This window comes from Orcinus orca, chromosome 17 (assembly GCF_937001465.1).
Source record: "Orcinus orca chromosome 17, mOrcOrc1.1, whole genome shotgun sequence".
Classification (NCBI taxonomy): Eukaryota; Metazoa; Chordata; class Mammalia; order Artiodactyla; family Delphinidae; genus Orcinus; species Orcinus orca.
In genome coordinates, this window is record NC_064575.1 from 56,695,387 (window position 1) to 56,712,269 (window position 16,883).

Genomic DNA, 16,883 nt, shown 5'->3' on the forward strand with positions numbered 1-16,883 from the left:
ATGTTCTAGTGGGGGGCGGGGCGGGGGCGGCAAAGCAGGAAGTCTGAACTGACTCCGGCGGAGGCCGAGGGGGCCGACTGGGGCAGAGGGAAGGACCGCGCAGCGAGAGAGCGGGCTGGTGCGGGATGGGTTTGGGATGCGGGCTCCCGGCAGAGAACAGCCGCAGAGGGAAAGCCGGGTGTCTCCGGGGGACAGGGTTGAGAGCGCCGAGTGGGAGGCATAGTAGAGGGTGAGCGTGTCCTGGCCGGAGAGGCGGGAGGGAAGATGGATGGAAAGTGGGGCGCGTGGAAAGCGGATTTGAACCAGAGCTTAGGACGTCGGTGGAGGGGGCCGTGGGCCCCGGGAAACGAGTGGACTCGAATAATTTGGGGAGTCTGTACCAGGTCAGGGCGATATAATGATGGAGAGGGACAGGCTTGGATGGAGGTCTTCGAAGCGAATACGCGAGGCCAAATGTTGGGAACTGGCTGGACAGAGGATGGAGGCAGAAAGTGGCCTGGAAGGGCCAGTAGGAAAATCGCTGAGGGATTTGGGTAAAGGGGAGGAGGGGAGTGGTGCAGAGATCGAGCGGAGGAACGGGGCTGCTGTTGGGGCTCAAAGGCTCAGGAAAGGCTTGGAGGCTACTACGTGCGGTCCCCCTGAGTAGTGAATTAGTAGCGGTTCTCTGAGGTTTACTTGCACGCCAGGCTCCTCCTTCATCTTCTACCTCGCTTGTTAACAGGGCAGCTCGCTTTAGGCAAGCTTGTAGATTTGGACAGATTAAGCAACCGGGAAGGTAGTCATTTGCAGGGGAGCTGCCAGTGCTTCCCTTGAGTGGTTCCCGGCACCCTCAGGGTGCAATGTAGGGTCTGAATGTGTGTGTTTCAGGGGATGGTGGAGGGTGATTTCTGCTCTAGGCCACAGGAATCCGGGAGGTACGGTGTTTGGGGCCGGGAAGTCAGACAGAAGTCTGCAGTGTGCAACTCGCGGCGGGGCGTGTGAGTATGCGTGTGTGCGCGCCTGTGCGCGTGTTGCCCGCCCGGGGTCGCGTGTGTTGCTGCAGTCTGTCTCCATGACGAGGAGATCCAGGGCTCCACAGGCGGCACGGGGAGGGGATTAAAGGAAACGTGCTTTCCTGCCTCTCTTCTGCCTCCTTTCCCTAGGGTCGCATTCTTTGCTCGTCCAGTGATGCTCTTCTCTAACCTCTTCCCCCGACTTCTGCACGTCCCAAACCTGACGCCGGTCTTGTCCTCTGATTCGGTACCCCGGAGGACGCTGCTGTCCCTCCTCTGCCAGAGGGAATCCGAGGAGTCCCGCTGGTTAGAGGGGCTCCCGAATCCACCAGTCTTTCCCTGGGGCGTCACTCCGGGGGTCCTCAGTTCACTCTGCTGCCCCTGCAGGTGACGCAGTGATGTTGCCCCGCGAACCCCAGTGATGGCTCCAAATAGCCAGCACTTACTGGTTCTCGCGAGGTGGGTCTCCCCAGAGTTTCCCACAGGTAATTGTAACTTAAAAAGAAAAAGACCAGGTTAGTAGAAAAAACAAGCCCTGAGGGCAAAAAGCTTTATGCAAAAGCGCCTCTTAGACTAACAAATATTTTACCCACCAACCACAAGAAGGAAAGAAGCTTCTTCAGCGTACGCGTCTGAAACTGGAGGGGAGGGGGCGGCAGAGCGGGAGTTGTCACCATGTCCACGGTTTCTTAGACTCCATCCAGCTTGCTATTTCCTGTCCTCCGTGCCATATTTTAAGCGAGACTTTACCAAATACAGGAAATGAGGATGAAGGAGACTCTGGAAACCTGTGCCATCTGTGGAAGGACTCAAAGAAGGGAGGGCGAGAGCTGTGCTTACTGTCTGCCAGATATCTCAGAGGGCTGGGCTCTGAGATTGTGTGTTCAGACATCAGAAATAATTCTGAACATCCAAATTGCAGGGGGGAGACTCAGATGAAGGGAAGTGAGAAACTCTGAAAAAGTGATGAGGACCATAGTATGGGGTTGTCTTGCAAGGTGATCACTGACCTGTGGAGGGACACAGCAGAAGAACAGCAAGCTTCTAATGGCCAGGGGCATGTCGTCTTATTCCATAGGACAGTGGCTGGCCCAGTTTCTAGTACAGTTAACTATTGAAAAATACCTTTTGAAGTATGGCCATGATTCTGGATATCTGAAAAGTTTGAATACAAAGACATATACTGTCATTTTCTGCTTCTATTACTATGTTTTTTTCATTGATTATTATTAGAACATGTGGTGAAGGTAAAATAAATTATTATCTTACCCATTAATACTGTTCTCCCCAGAGTGCTGCTCAAATAGATATAACCAAATATGTTTGCCTGTTTTTTTTGTTTTGGGAGTCATGGAGGAAGGAGAGTTGGGCAAATTGATTAGGATGTCAAATAAAGGTAGAGTTTAGGCACCTGAAGATCTTTTGCGTGTGTGTGGAGGTGAAATCTTCATTTATATAATGCTAAATTCAGTGCAAAATGAGAAAACCCTTCTGTCTCCACTCCTTACCTCGTGCATTTGAAATACAAAGGATTGTACCCTTGGGCTGGTTCTTAGTCCTCTGAAGGCTAGCTTAATAATTTTCCTAGAGGATTGTTCCCTAAATTCAGGTACACTTTAGGAAATAATCAATGGACTCCCTGCAACCCTAAGGTAAAGTCATTAAAAAAAAAAAGTGGTGAAATGGTTTGATGAAGCAGAATAATGAGTGAGAGAAATATTAACCAAAACGTAAGAAGAGAAATCACTTTCTCTTGCCCCAGGGTTAGATCTTACTGATAGGCTTAGAACAGTGGTTCTCAACAGGGGCAGTTTTGCCCCCCAGGGGACACTGGCAATGTCTGGAGATGTTTTTGGTTGTTACAACTGGGTGGGGAGGGGTGCTACTGGCATCCCGTGAGCAGAGGCCAGGGATGTTGCTAATATTCTACAAGGCATTGGGTTGTCCCCCATAACAAAGAGTTATCCAACCCCACATGTCAGCAGTGCTGAAGATGAGGAACCCTGGCTTAGAGCTAGGTATGATTATAATGAAAAGCGGCTCCTGTCAGGATGCTTTCACGTATTCCTATTGGAAGTCTATCTTGAAAATCAAGAGTAGTTAATATTAAGAGACTTTCTTTGCAAATGGCCCCATATTCAAAAACAGTCGCTTTAAGGAAATTAAAGAGGTTTCCTTTTAGCAGAACTTCTTTTCAGCCTTCAAAAAAAAAAAAAAAGTCCTCAAATAGATTGGGAATGTCTGAAAAGACATATATAGTATGCATAGGAACTGAGTCAACATTTTTTTGATGAAAACAAGTTAAAACTGGTTCTGCCACTGTATTTTTCACTGTACTTGTTTGGTAATTGCTTTTAAAAATACATAGTTTTAAAATTAATATTAATTTAATTTAAATTACAACTAATAAATTCTTCATGTAGTGAGGGATTGCACCGAATCAGGCAAAAATGTTAGCTGAACACTTATTAGAAGCCTCATGAAGTGTTCCAAAATGAAACCTTAGTATTTGTAGACATCTGCCCAGGAAGGTAAGAACCTGTATAATTTTCGTGCATTTAGTTTCAGTTTTAAATCGACAGCAAGGCATGTATTGAGAAGCAGACCTTTCCGGCTTGCAGTACAATACACTGCTTGGAGAGGGGAAACAATAGCTTACACTCTTGGATGTAATAATATCAGGGAAGTGTTCTAAGAACACCTGTGTGCAGGAACTCAGAAGCTTGCTTGATAAAACCTTTGTCATGATCACACTGAGGCCTGGAGAAACTAAACAGATTTAGTTAGTCTCCCCTCCATCTCCCTCCACCTGCCAGCACTTTTATTGGTGGGTTGGTTTCAGAATTCATTCTACAGGGATCCTCATTAGGGCTGCTTACTTCCCTTCTTGTTCTAATAACCATTCCCTCCATCCTTGGCCGTCACCATCCCTCAGTCCTTCAGGAATTCATGCAGCAGAAGAGCCTCCTGCTTAGTTTCTGGGGTACCCAGTAACCTCTCCTTTTCTCCTGTGTGTACAAACACAAACAGCTCTTTCCTGCTTCTAAGAGGAACAGAGATTTGCGTCTCTCTTGGAAAAAGGCAGTGGGGAGAGTCCTTGTTTTCTCAGTTTCTCAGTTTCTCTGCTTGCACCCTTGAATGTCTTGTTCAATTGTTTGTTCAGTTGCATATTCTTGATTTTAGGAAGGCTTCCTCTTTCCAAAGACAGAGTGAAAGAACTGAGGAGGACAGAACTTCACTGTGAGCCGCACTGTTGTTAATAGAGGGCACCTCTCATGGGCTGTATGAAGCCTCAAGGATATGCTTTGAACCAATGATAATCCTATTTGTAAAGTCAACAAGCATTTGTAAGTTCAACAGTAGCAGGTTCTGTTCTAGACACTGGGACTCTGCATTTGCAATGCTGAGCTGCATTGTGCCTTGCAACCGGTTTGCAAAACCAAGTTCATTTAGAGTAATATACATATATTTCACGTATGTCTCAAAGTCTATCTATAAAAAGAAACACAGGATGGGTATTTGTTTTCATTAAAGTTGGAGAGGCTATAGAGATATATAGCCTTATTCTTAAAAATACTTCAGAACACATTGTTGATATGCAGAAGGCAAAAGAAACCATTAGGGGGGAAACAGTTACATGTGTTTCTCTATAGATCAGACAAGGAGGGAGTGAGCAATCTGAGGTGAAAGGGGTCAGTTCTTATCTCCCTTTTCCTTTCTTTAGGACATAGTTATTGATTTTGTTTGACATTTGAGGAAGGAGAGATGGTTTCCTTCCCCACAGATACTTGTTGAATGGATCTGTGCCCTTTTATACTTCTGATAGCCATAGTAGGAGGCAGTGGGCTGGCTGATATGATAGAGTGAAGCAGAATTTCAAATCAATTTTGTCAATAATGTTGGTGACAAAGGCTCACTTTCAAAAGCTGAGCATACCATATCACTATTTTGATGAGACTAATATAAAGATTATAGAGCTGAACATCTCTGCTGATTTGGCTACTAGGTACTGCCTATGCTTTAAACTATCAGAGTGTATGTATTGGGAGTGGGGAATGAAATAATGTGGCAGCTTCTCTTACCTATGAACAAACTTGCGGGCCACTGTGGCAGGTCAGTTATTGTCCACCTGGAAGAAGGGTAGTGTCAAGGCTGGGAATTTTATTGAACAGTGTATGCTGTCCTTGCTGAGTTTAAGAACAAGAAAAAGAACAACAAAAGCAGGAATTTGAAATTTATGCTACAGCAGAGGCAAAGAGACTTTCTGCTTTTAATTTCATTTTAGCTTATTATTGTTAAGGACAAGCAGCAGTAATGCATGAAAAAGGTAACCTTGCCTGTGGAAGGTTTTACTTTTGTTCATAAATGCTTGTGCATCTTCAGAAGCAAATAGCCTAGAACGTATCCTGAGGCTTTCAGCCTTCAGTATAAATAGTGTGTCTCTTCTATCTCTAGAATATTCATTATGTGATATCATTTGGAATCTGAATACTAGGCTAAATTGGCTGATGCAGTCCCTTCTAATTTAGTGATTTAGCGTTGTCTCTGTCCTTTTAAAGAAGGTGCAAGAGATATACTGTTTGTCATTGGGAGCACAGTTATGGGTGCTGGAAGCAGCCTCTTTTACACACAAACATGCCTGGTACTTGACATTGGTCTGGGACTCCACTGACCAAAACATAGATCTCAGTCTTCTGGATTATGAAGCCTGATTTTAACAATTTTGATTGGAACCAGAGCTGCGACCAGGCTTGTGAATCAATTGACGTTTTCGGAAAAGACCAAATGATGAGCCAGAATACTCGCCACCCATTGCCAGGAAAGAGGGACAGCAGTTTAAGGAGGATCAAGAGATTTGCAGGGCTTCCCTGGTGGCGCAGTGGTTGAGAGTCTGCCTGACGATGCAGGGCACACGGGTTCGTGCCCCGGTCCGGGAAGATCCCACATGCCGCAGAGCGGCTGGGCCCGTGAGCCATGGCCACTGAGCCTGTGCGTCCGGAGCCTGTGCTCCACAACGGGAGAGGCCACAGCAGTGAGAGGCCCGCGTACTGCAAAAAAGAAAAAAAAAAAAGAGATTTGCAGTCAGATCTGGCACTCTTACTTAGTAGTTCTGTGACTTTAGATGAGGTTTTTTTTTTCCTTTTTAACTTCATGGAGCTCCAATTTCCTCATCTTTGAAATGGAGATTTTTTTTTTTCCCTGTAGAGTTCACTATAGGATTAGAGGAAATATTTTCAAAGCAAAAGTGCGTATTAACAGTGTTGGTGATGGTGGTGCTTATATGTCCTTCTAGTGCTGGAATTTAAATAGTTACTGTCTAGGAAGTGGAAGTAGTGGGGCCATTGGTGAGCAAGATGAGATGGAAAAGGACAATGGGAGTGGATCATAGTTAGGAAGGGGTTTTGGAGGTGAAGTAGTCTGATGTCCTCTTTTGACTGATGGGGCCTTGGGGACTCAGGATTATGGTGTGATTTGCCCAAGGTTATGCTGCATCATTTCAGCTGAGTCTATAATTTTTCAAAGTCTCCATCCTAACATTCTCCACCTTAAGAGCACACTTATTTTCTTGGTTAAATCCATGTTTCTTCTGTTTATCTAAAAATGGTTATTCAGCTCAAGAACCTCTCTTTTCAGTTGTTACGTTCCAGGTCTTTTATAGGCAACTAAAGAAGGCATCAATGGATCTCTAATTGAATTTGTATAGGAGATCAACCCAGCTCTTCACTTAAGTGATCAAGATGATCAAGTACACGTTTATGTTTTCCTAATTGGGGTGAACATTAGTAGAGTTTTATCTAAAAACAAAAAAAAAACGCCACTATGGATAATGTTCTTCAAATAGGTTATTGCTATTAATGACAAGAAAATTGAAGATTGGCCCTTGTTGATGGTTCTGTTGCTAAATTAATAGTTTCGTTTTTGTTTTAAATCAGTGCTGTTGCCATTGTGGTTTCTTGAAGAGTTTCAGATTCAATGAAAATGTTAAAACCTACATGTGTTGGAAGTACTTTGTGAGTTGTAAAGTATGTTATGTATGTTGTCTTATTTGTAATTTATGGTAAAGATATATTATCAGTTGCAGTAATGAAAGACTTAAAATTGAAAGCCAGGACAGAAAAAACATTCCCTTTCGAATCAGACAGACTTGAATTCAAATCTCCATTTTTAAGTCACTAGCTGTGAAAACTTGGACAAATTACTTGACTTTCCAGCTTCTCCTGTCTTTTGCGAATCACACCCACCAGATTACAGGTATGATTCCTGTGATGATTAAGTAAGATAAGCAAGTAAAGATCTTAGCATGATGCCTGGCACCCTTCTTTGTCCTTGTACACTGCCAATTCACCGTACTTCAGCTACACCTCTAAAGTAATTATTTATACTTGAATTAGTTCAGAGTTTTTCACTGTGAAGAATCAGAAAACCTGATTTTAAGTGACTTGAGGGGAAATAAAAAAGAGAGAGAGACTTCATGAATGTGTAACTCAGTAAAATAGGGGAGTGTATCTGGCTCCAGGTAGGACCTAATTTAAGGCTCAAACCATGTGACTAGTTCATTGTTAATGGGAGTGAGAATAAAAAGGTTGTTAGTAGTCAAGTTGGAAACTATGTATTAATTTCTTTTAAGTCTTCCAATAGCTTCTTCTTGGACAGAAGCCTTGGACATAAGCCTTGCTAAAACAATAATAAATCCATTATAGATAGCTGTATGTAGAAGAGTTTTGAGCTGCTTCCATAGATTATTTTGTGGGAGGGAGTGGAGTGAAGCTGAAATTTCAGTGGAACCTACTAATAGTGGTAAGTCAAAATAAGGTAGGCGGTAAAACACAGCAGAACAAAATTCAAAGCTTCAGTTTTGTAATTTATCAGAGTTCCTTAACTGAATTAAATAGAAACTGGTTCTGGGCAATTTAAGCAGAAAGGAATTCATCATATGGTCATGGAGTAGTTCATGGAATCGAAGGAAATGCTGAAGAAGAAGACCTTGGAAAGGGTACCCCGCTGTCGGGTTGAGTCAACTCTAACTGTTTTCCGTCATTGTGTCACTGGGCCCAAGACTCAGAATTCTGAGAGAGAAAGAGAGAGTCAGTTCAGAGAAAAAACAGGGCATCTTGACCGGCAGTCCACCAACATTGTGTTTCATGGGCCCAAGGGGCTACCAAGGCATAATCTCTAATCTGCTCCTACCAGAAGGAGGGGACTAGATGATACCGGGCAGGCATACTCAACTCATGTCCACTACATAGATTCGGATGGGAAAAACTTGCTTCAGTGATGATGAATTACTAGAAGGGAAAAAAGGAAAACAAAACGACAGCAACAAATAAAATGAGTGTATTATCTAAACAGAATCCATGTGGGAGGCAAAAATACTTTGTTGGTTTCCTAAGGCTACTCTTACAAATTACCACCCACTGGGTGACTAAAAACAACAGAAATTTATTCTGTCACAGTTCTGGAAGATAGAAGTCTGCAGTCAAGGTGTTGACGGGGCCATCCTCTCTTTGAAGATTCTAGGGGGAGAATCTGTTCCATGCCTTTCTCTTAGCTCCTGGTGCCGCCAGTAATTGTTGGCGTTCCTCTGTTTACAGAGGCATCACTCTAATCTCTGCCTGCATCATCACATGGTGTTCTTTCTCCCCTGTGTTGAATCTGTGTCTCTTCTTTTCTGATAAGAACACTGGTCATATTGGATTAAGGGCCCATACTGTTCTTGTATGACCTCATCTTAATGTAAGCAATTACATCTATAATGACCCAATTCCAAATGAGGTCACATTCTGAGATTCTGGGAAGGACATGAGATTTGGGGAGACACTATCCAACCTAGTACTGATGTAATGTGGATAAAATAAACAACAATGCACGTAGCTGGGTCTAAAGAGTGGGAAGGGGGTACTATCCTATTATTCTGCTATAAAACTCTATCTGAAGTATCATGCCTGGTTTAGGCACCCCTTTTCAGATGATCATGTGTCCCCTGGAGAACTAGTGGAAAAACAGTTTGCTTTGTAAGGGCAGTTTTTTGGAACTACGGACCATAAACTTGGCAAAGAGCAGTTCAAGATAAATATAATATGAGCTTCCAGTTGTCGAAAGGAAGAAAGATTTAATCTTTATCGCTCGCTTAAGAGCTAAGACCTATGGCCGGGAATTTCAGAGAAGCCGATTTTCGCTCACTGTAAGCGAGAACAATCTTATATAGTGTGGTTCAGGAGTCCCCATCTCTGGAAGCACTCAGCAGGAGCTCGTCATCCATATTTGTTATGGATGATGTAGAAGAGATTTCTGAATATCCAGGGAGCTTAGATTAGATAACTGCCCAACGTTCCATGTTTAAGAGTCTCTTCTAGGAACACATAGGCCGTTAGTGATCCCCCAAACATTTATTAAGCATGAAGCATGGTATTGTATGTTGGTGGAAACAGTAGTAAACATGGCATGCATAGTCTCTGGTTATTACGTAGATAAATATTTCAGTGGTCTACTATGGTAGTGATAGTACATATCCAGGAACCTGTAAAGTATCTGGCACAAAGCACAAGATTAGTAATTACTTGTTGAGTGAATTTGTTGTTTAATCGGAGTCTACTTTACAAATATATGTTCAAGTTGTTTACCTGGAGTACTTAACCTGATAGGTATCAGCACTGTCATATTCCTTCATACGATTTCTCCATGGCCTTCTGGCTCTATAGGATTACCTTGTTCATATATCATCCCTCTCTTTGTTTCATTTTTACCATCTTAAAAATAGGGGTGGAGTTGGGGAGTGATTTTCCTCCTTAATCTCTTTCCGCCTCTGGGCTGTCTTTGCCAACAGAGGCAGCCCTGAACCTCTGAAGTTCATGTGTTACTGTGAGGACTGGAGGGGACTTTGGCTAAAGCAGTGTTTCTCAGAGTGGGGGACACTATGACTGATTTTATACGAGATGACTTTGGGTGGTGTATGGATACGTACTGAACTGAATTGAAAGGATTTTGAATTTGTTCTCTTCCAATGTTTCTTATTAAGGCAAGGAGGAAGTTTCAATTTGGTGCTAGTGTTAAACATGTATTCGAGATACTAGTTTTAGCTCCCTTTTTAACAGAGCAGGCTTCAGTTGCCAAGCTTTCAGAAGTCCAGTAAAACTATTTTGTTTCCATTCTATTCATTTTTGTTTTATTTTCTTTCATGCTCAGTGCTAGTTTCCATATAAAATAATGACACAAAGCTTCCTTTAAAAATTCACACAGTTAAATTTTTTAATGGTGTGATATTTTTAAAAAATCAAGCAGGTAATATATATAGATGATTGAGACTTGGAAATTTCTGTGTCAGAGTTCTCCTGATGATTCATGTGTCTGGACTTTCTTCCTTGCTGTTTCTGGCACTCCTTTGCACTGTGGACACCTGAAAGCAGCTGTTATGTGTAAGAGTCCTCCCTTTCTGTGTTGGTTCACAAGATACCTGTTGGCCCAGAGAAAGGGAACTTTGTGCATATAAATATGGCTTTGCGTTGCTTATAGTGCCTAGGTACTATGTGTTTCTGAACTATCCTTTAAGAGCAACTCAAAATTGCTTTTCTGGCTTTTAAGGTAGATTTGTACATTGATAGAATAAATGTTGAATTAATTTTAATTTATGTAATTCTTTCTCCATTGTTATTTGTTTTTGTTTTCCTTTCTTTTTGTGATAGGGCCCAGACTTCATAAAGAAGAAGGAGATTTTCTTTTTGCAGGTTTTTTTTTTTTTTTTTTTACATTTTACTACCTGAGGGAATCAATTATAATACTGAAGGAATTTTTAAAATTTTCAGCCAGTTTTATATATGAGCATGTTTAAAAAGTCAAAATTTTCTACAAGGCATATGATATAGACTAGTAGTTTCCTCCTCCACTGCTCACTATCTCCAATTCCTTATTCATAGGAAGCAACCACTTTTTTTCTGGTGTTTATTTCCGTATCCCTAAATACATAGAGTTCTAGATCTTGATATTTGCTCTTATCTGGTAACTTCCTAGATTAGAAGATATGGAAGATGAGTATTATTATCTCTTTCACCAACTTCCTTCCATCTTGTTCTTCCTCCATCTTCCCACTCCTCCCAACAGTATTTCTTTCTTTTCTTTTCATTTGTTTATTTTTGATGAAATAAAGTTCAGAAGTTTGGTTTCCATGTAAGGTGGAGAAATTCACAAGAAATCACTCCCACTATCACAATGACAAAAAGCTGGATTTTGTATATTATATAAAGTCATAACTTGTCTTGGGCCCATCAAGAGCTGAGGTCACAAGATAAGCAAGTGAACTGAAGTCCAAAAAAGGACAAGTCCTTCTAAGGAGATATGGGACATGAACCCTTTTACCTGTGCCAGCTCATAGGAAGAAGAAATAATATACACAAAAGTGAATAAGAAGAGTACACCCATGTTCATAGCAGCATTAGTCACAGTAGACATGGTGTAGAAACAACCCAAGTGTCTATCGATGGATGAATGGATAAACAAAATGTAGCATGTACATATACAATAGAATATTATTCAGCCTTAAAAAAGAAGGGAATTCTGACACATGCTGTAACATGGATGAACCTTGACGACATTAAGTAGGTGAAAGAAACCAGTCACAAAAAGACAGATTCTTATATGATTCCACTTTATAAGGTACCCTGAATAGTCAAACTCATGGAGATGAAAATGTGGTGGCTGGGGCTTCCCTGGTGGTGCAGTGGTTGGGAGTCTGCCTGCCGATGCAGGGGACACGGGTTCGTGCCCTGGTCCGGGAGGATCCCACATGCCGCAGAGCGGCTGGGCCCGTGAGCCATGGCCGCTGAGCCTGTGTGTCCGGAGCCTGTGCTCCGCAACGGGAGAGGCCACAACAGTGAGAGGCCCGCGTACCGCAAAAAAAAAAAAAAAAAAAAATGGTGGCTGTCACGGGCTATAGGGAGGGGGAAATGGGGAGCTCTTGGCTAATGGATACAGAGTTTCAGCTTTACAAGATGAAAAGGTTCTGGAGATGGACAGTGGTGATGGTTGCTCAACAATGTGAATGGACTTAATGCCATTGAACTGTACACTTAAAATGGTAAAGATAATAAATTTTATGTATGTTTTACCACAACTAAAGATAATAATAAAAATATTTTAGAAAGCGAATAAGACGAAAGATTTAAAATCTTTAAAAAATTCTTGAAAGTCAAGTGAGGACTTAGCGGGATACCTGAGAATACCTGGGAGCGTAGATGCAAGGGGAGTCTGCACTCTCTCACAAGTTCTTTCTTTCTTTTTTTTTTTTTTAATATATTTATTTATTTATTTTTGGCTGTGTTGCGTCTTCGTTTCTGTGCGAGGGCTTTCTCCAGTTGTGGAGAGTGGGGGCCACTCTTCATCGCGGTGTGCGGGCCTCTCACTGTCACGGCCTCTCCCGTTGTGGAGCACAGGCTCCAGACGTGCAGGCTCAGTAGTTGTGGCTCATGGGCTTAGTTGCTCTGCGACATGTGGGATCTTCCCAGACCAGGGCTCGAACCCGTGTCCCCTGAATTGGCAGGCAGATTCTCAACCACTGGGCCACCAGGAAAGCCCCCTTTCTTTTTTTTTAATTGAAGTGTAGTTGATTTACAATGTGTGTTAGTTTCTGGTATATAACAAAGTGATTCAGTTATGCATATATATATTCCTTTTCATATTCTTTTCCATTATGATTTATTACAGGATATCGAGTATAGTTCCCTGTGCTATACAGTAGGACCTTGTTTATCTATTTTATATATAGTAATTTGAATTTGCTAATCCCAAACTGCTAATTTATCCCTCTCCCTCCCATGGTAACCATACATTTGTTTTCCATGTCTCTGACTTTGTTTTGTTTTGTAAATAAGTTCATTTGTATCATATTTTAGATTCCACATATAAGTGGACAGATTCTTTCCCATGGGCCTCTGCTCAATGCTTACCAGAGAGTTTGGGGGCAAGGAGGTTAACCAGAGAGAGAAACCCCATTGGTTCCACAGGTGTGCACATAGTGCGAGGCTGCCCCTGGAAACAGGTGTAAAATCCCACCTCCAACCCCAGATTCTTCTCTTACTGGCAAAAGCCTTTTGCCACTGGGGAAGGGGCAGAAACCCCACTGAGCCCAGCATCCTGCACTGGTACAAAGTGGAGATCTGTAGAAAAGTTGAGGAAAAGCCAGCCTAAGGCCCAGGTTCATAGCACCTAAGAGTGAGGGAAGACCCAGAGAACTCAAACGTTTATGTAGCAGCTGTATTCATAATTGCTAAATATTGGAAACATCGCAGAGGTCCATCAGTTGGGGAATGGATAAACAAATTGTGCTGGTATTCCATAGAATAGAATTCTACAGGGCAACAAAAAGGAATAAAAGGAAAGTGCTGACTTCACCACTGTGCCAGTGTTCACTGAGAGTAACCATCAGGGAGACAGCCATAAATATTTCATGAAAAACATGGCACTTTAGAAAATGCAAAGGTTGGGAAGGAGATCAAGACAATTATGTAGAAAGCAGGAGTACTTAGAGGGGCTGATTGTGAGGCTAGGAGAGACTTAGAGGTCATAATTTGCTCAGCAAGAAGACAGTCCTATATATGATCTGAGGGTTTTTTTTCATTATGATACATAAAATACTATTGATTTATAAACTACTCTCCTTTTGAACCTCAAAGCCCTCTGTAAATACATAAACAGGTTTTTCACTACCCTAAACTTATGTCAGGTTGGTCATAGATTCTTCAAAGTTAAAGCGTCTTTAGAGTTCATCTAATATCCTTCTGAACTGGGGTTCTTAACCTGTAGTTCACACGCATGGATAGAATTCAGCTAGTACACAAACTTGGGTAAGGAAAAATGACATCTTTATTGTTATTAATCTCTAATTGAAATTTAGCATTGTCCTTCATTATAGGTGTAGGTTACCAACCACAGTAGCATCAGCAGTACCTGTGACTATCACCAATGGAAGTCACAGATAATATCATATCCCATTACAGTTGTTGGCAGATATTTAAAAAAATCATCTAAGGAAACACTCCCATTTACCATTGCAACAAAAAGAATAAAATACCTAGAAATAAACCTACCTAAGGAGACAAAAGACCTGTATGCAGAAAACTATAAGACACTCATGAAGGAAATTAAAGATGATACAAACAGATGGAGAGATATACCATGTTCTTGGATTGGAAGAGTCAACATTGTGAAAATGACTATGCTACCCAAAGCAATCTACAGATTCAGTACAATCCCTATTAAACTACCAATGGCATTTTTCACAGAACTAGAACAAAAAATTTCACAATTTGCATGGAAACACAAAAGACCCCAAATAGCCAAAGCAATCTTGAGAAAGAAAAACGGAGCTGGAGGAATCAGGCTCCCAGACTTCAGAGTATACTACAAAGCTACAGTAATCAAGACAGTATGTTACTGGCACAAAAACAGAAATATAGATCAGTGGAACAGGATAGAAAGCCCAGAGATAAACCCACGCACATATGGTCACCTTAGTTTTGGTAAAGGAGACAAGAATATACTATGGAGAAAAGACAGCCTCTTCAATAAGTGGTGCTGGGAAAACTGGACAGCTACATGTAAAACAATGAAATTAGAACACTCCCTAATACCATACATAAAAATAAACTCAAAATGGATTAAAGACCTAAATGTAAGGCCAGACACTCTAAAACTCTTAGAGGAAAACATAGGCAGAACACTCTATGACATAAATCACAGCAAGATCCTTTTTGACCCACCTCGTAGAGAAATGGAAATAAAAACAAAAATAAACAAATGGGACCTAATGAAACTTAAAAGCATTTGCACAGCAAAGGAAACCATAAACAAGACAAAAAAGACAACCCTCAGAATGGGAGAAGATATTTGCAAATGAAGCAACTGACAAAGGATTAATCTCCAGTATTTACAAGCAGCTCATACAGCTCAATATCAAAAAAAAAAACAACCCAATCCAAAAATGGGCAGAAGACCTAAATAGACATTTCTCCAAAGATATACAGATTGCCAACACATGAAAGGATGCTCAACATCACTAATCATTAGGGAAATCAAAACTACAATGAGGTATCACCTCACACCTGTCAGAATGGCCATCATCAAAAAATCTACAAACAATAAATGCTGGAGAGGTTGTGGAGAAAAGGAAGCCCTCTTACACTGTTGGTGGGAATGTATATTGATACAGCCACTGTGGAGAACAGTATGGAGGTTCCTTAAAAAACTAAAAATAGAACTACCATATGACCCAGCAATCCCACTACTGGGCATATACCCTGAGAAAACCATAATTCAAAAAGAGTCATGTACCACAACGTTCATTGCAGCAACCTAAGTGTCCACCGACAGATGAATGGATAAAGAAGATGTGGCACATATATACCATGGAATATTACTCAGCCATAAAAAGAAACAAAATTGAGTTATTTGTAGTGAGGTGGATGGACCTAGAGTCTGTCATACAGAGTGAAGTATGTCAGAAAGAGAAAAATAAATACTGTATGCTAACACATATATATGGAATCTAAAAAGAAAAAAATCAGTTCTGAAGAACGTAGGGACAGGACAGGAATAAAGACGCAGACGTAGAGAATGGACCTGAGGACACAGGGAAGGGGAAGGGTAAGCTGGGACGAAGTGAGGGAGTGGCATGGACATATATACACTACCAAATGTAAAATAGCTAGCTGGTGGGAAGCAGCCACATAGCACAGGGAGATCAGCTTGGTGCTTTGTGAGAACGTAGAGGGGTGGGATAGGGAGGGTGGGAGGGAGGGAGATGCAAGAGGGAAGAGATATGGGGACATATGTATATGTATAACTGATTCACTTTGTTATAAAGCAGAAACTAACACACCATTGTAAAGCAATTATACTCCAATAAAGATGTTTAAAAAATATCATCTATGCTCATTACTACTTTGAAAGTTTGGTTATTATTAGATCTGCTGTTAGATCTTTTTATTTAGAGTATTAGAAAAAGAAACACATATACCATGTCACAAATTCATTCTTTCGTAATTTGATAACTGTTTCATTGTTTTTCATTTCCTTTGTAATCCTGTGTATCTCATTCTTAGAAGAGGTCATAGTCTTTCACAGACTCCTAGAGGGATTCGCAGCAGCACAGAAGAACCTGGAACCTCTCTTGGTCTGTCAGCAGCAAATTCCATTCAGCACAGATGGCTTGGTCCAGAAAGCCGGAGCTGTTGAGTGCGTTCCCACACTCTGCACGTGTGCTTGATCTGCCGGATGCCATCTGTGCCATTCCATAGGGAACAGTGGTTCTAGCAGGTTTTCTGTCAATGGTGAGGGCAATGAGCATGTTTTTGAGCATGTGTAGATTCTCGGTGGCTTCTTTAAGAAGCCTCTCCTATAGTGGGGCCTTAGAAGTAAGGACCTGGTGTCATGCACCTTGCCTATTAGGGGCCTAGGTTTTAGAGCACCATCCCATGTTCATGGCTCTGGGCCTCTGGAATCCTTGGTGGGGAGACACGCAGCTCTAACAGAGGTCAGTCGTGTGGGTTCCACTTACATGTTTGTGAATTCCAGGAGGACTGATGTCTAACTTCAGAGCCATAGGTCGGGGCTCTTTTTCTAGTATTGATTCAGTTCCCTGGCAGGTAGTGTAAGATTTAAATGAACACATCTCCCTTGCCAAGATTTTTATATTTTTACTTTTATTGTCTTTTAAACTTTATTTTAAACGCTGTCATGCCAGAGCGAACCATTTGGGTGACTTAAATGACGGTAGTGATATTGGGCAAATGGGCATCCACCTGGACGCCCGAGGAACGGGAGAATTGCTTCCCTGTGGGTTATACTTTGCAGCTAGATACATATCCGTTATGAAGGTAAGTTTTCTACATATCTCAGGATAGC

General features: G+C 41.7%; 1 protein-coding gene across 3 annotated transcripts in view; it reads left to right on the forward strand.

The window, feature by feature from the left end:
* The window catches only part of OXR1 (oxidation resistance 1), an 874,541-nt gene that overhangs the window by 411,778 nt on the left and 445,880 nt on the right, over positions 1 to 16,883 (forward strand). The gene's annotated exons all lie outside the window — the stretch shown is intronic.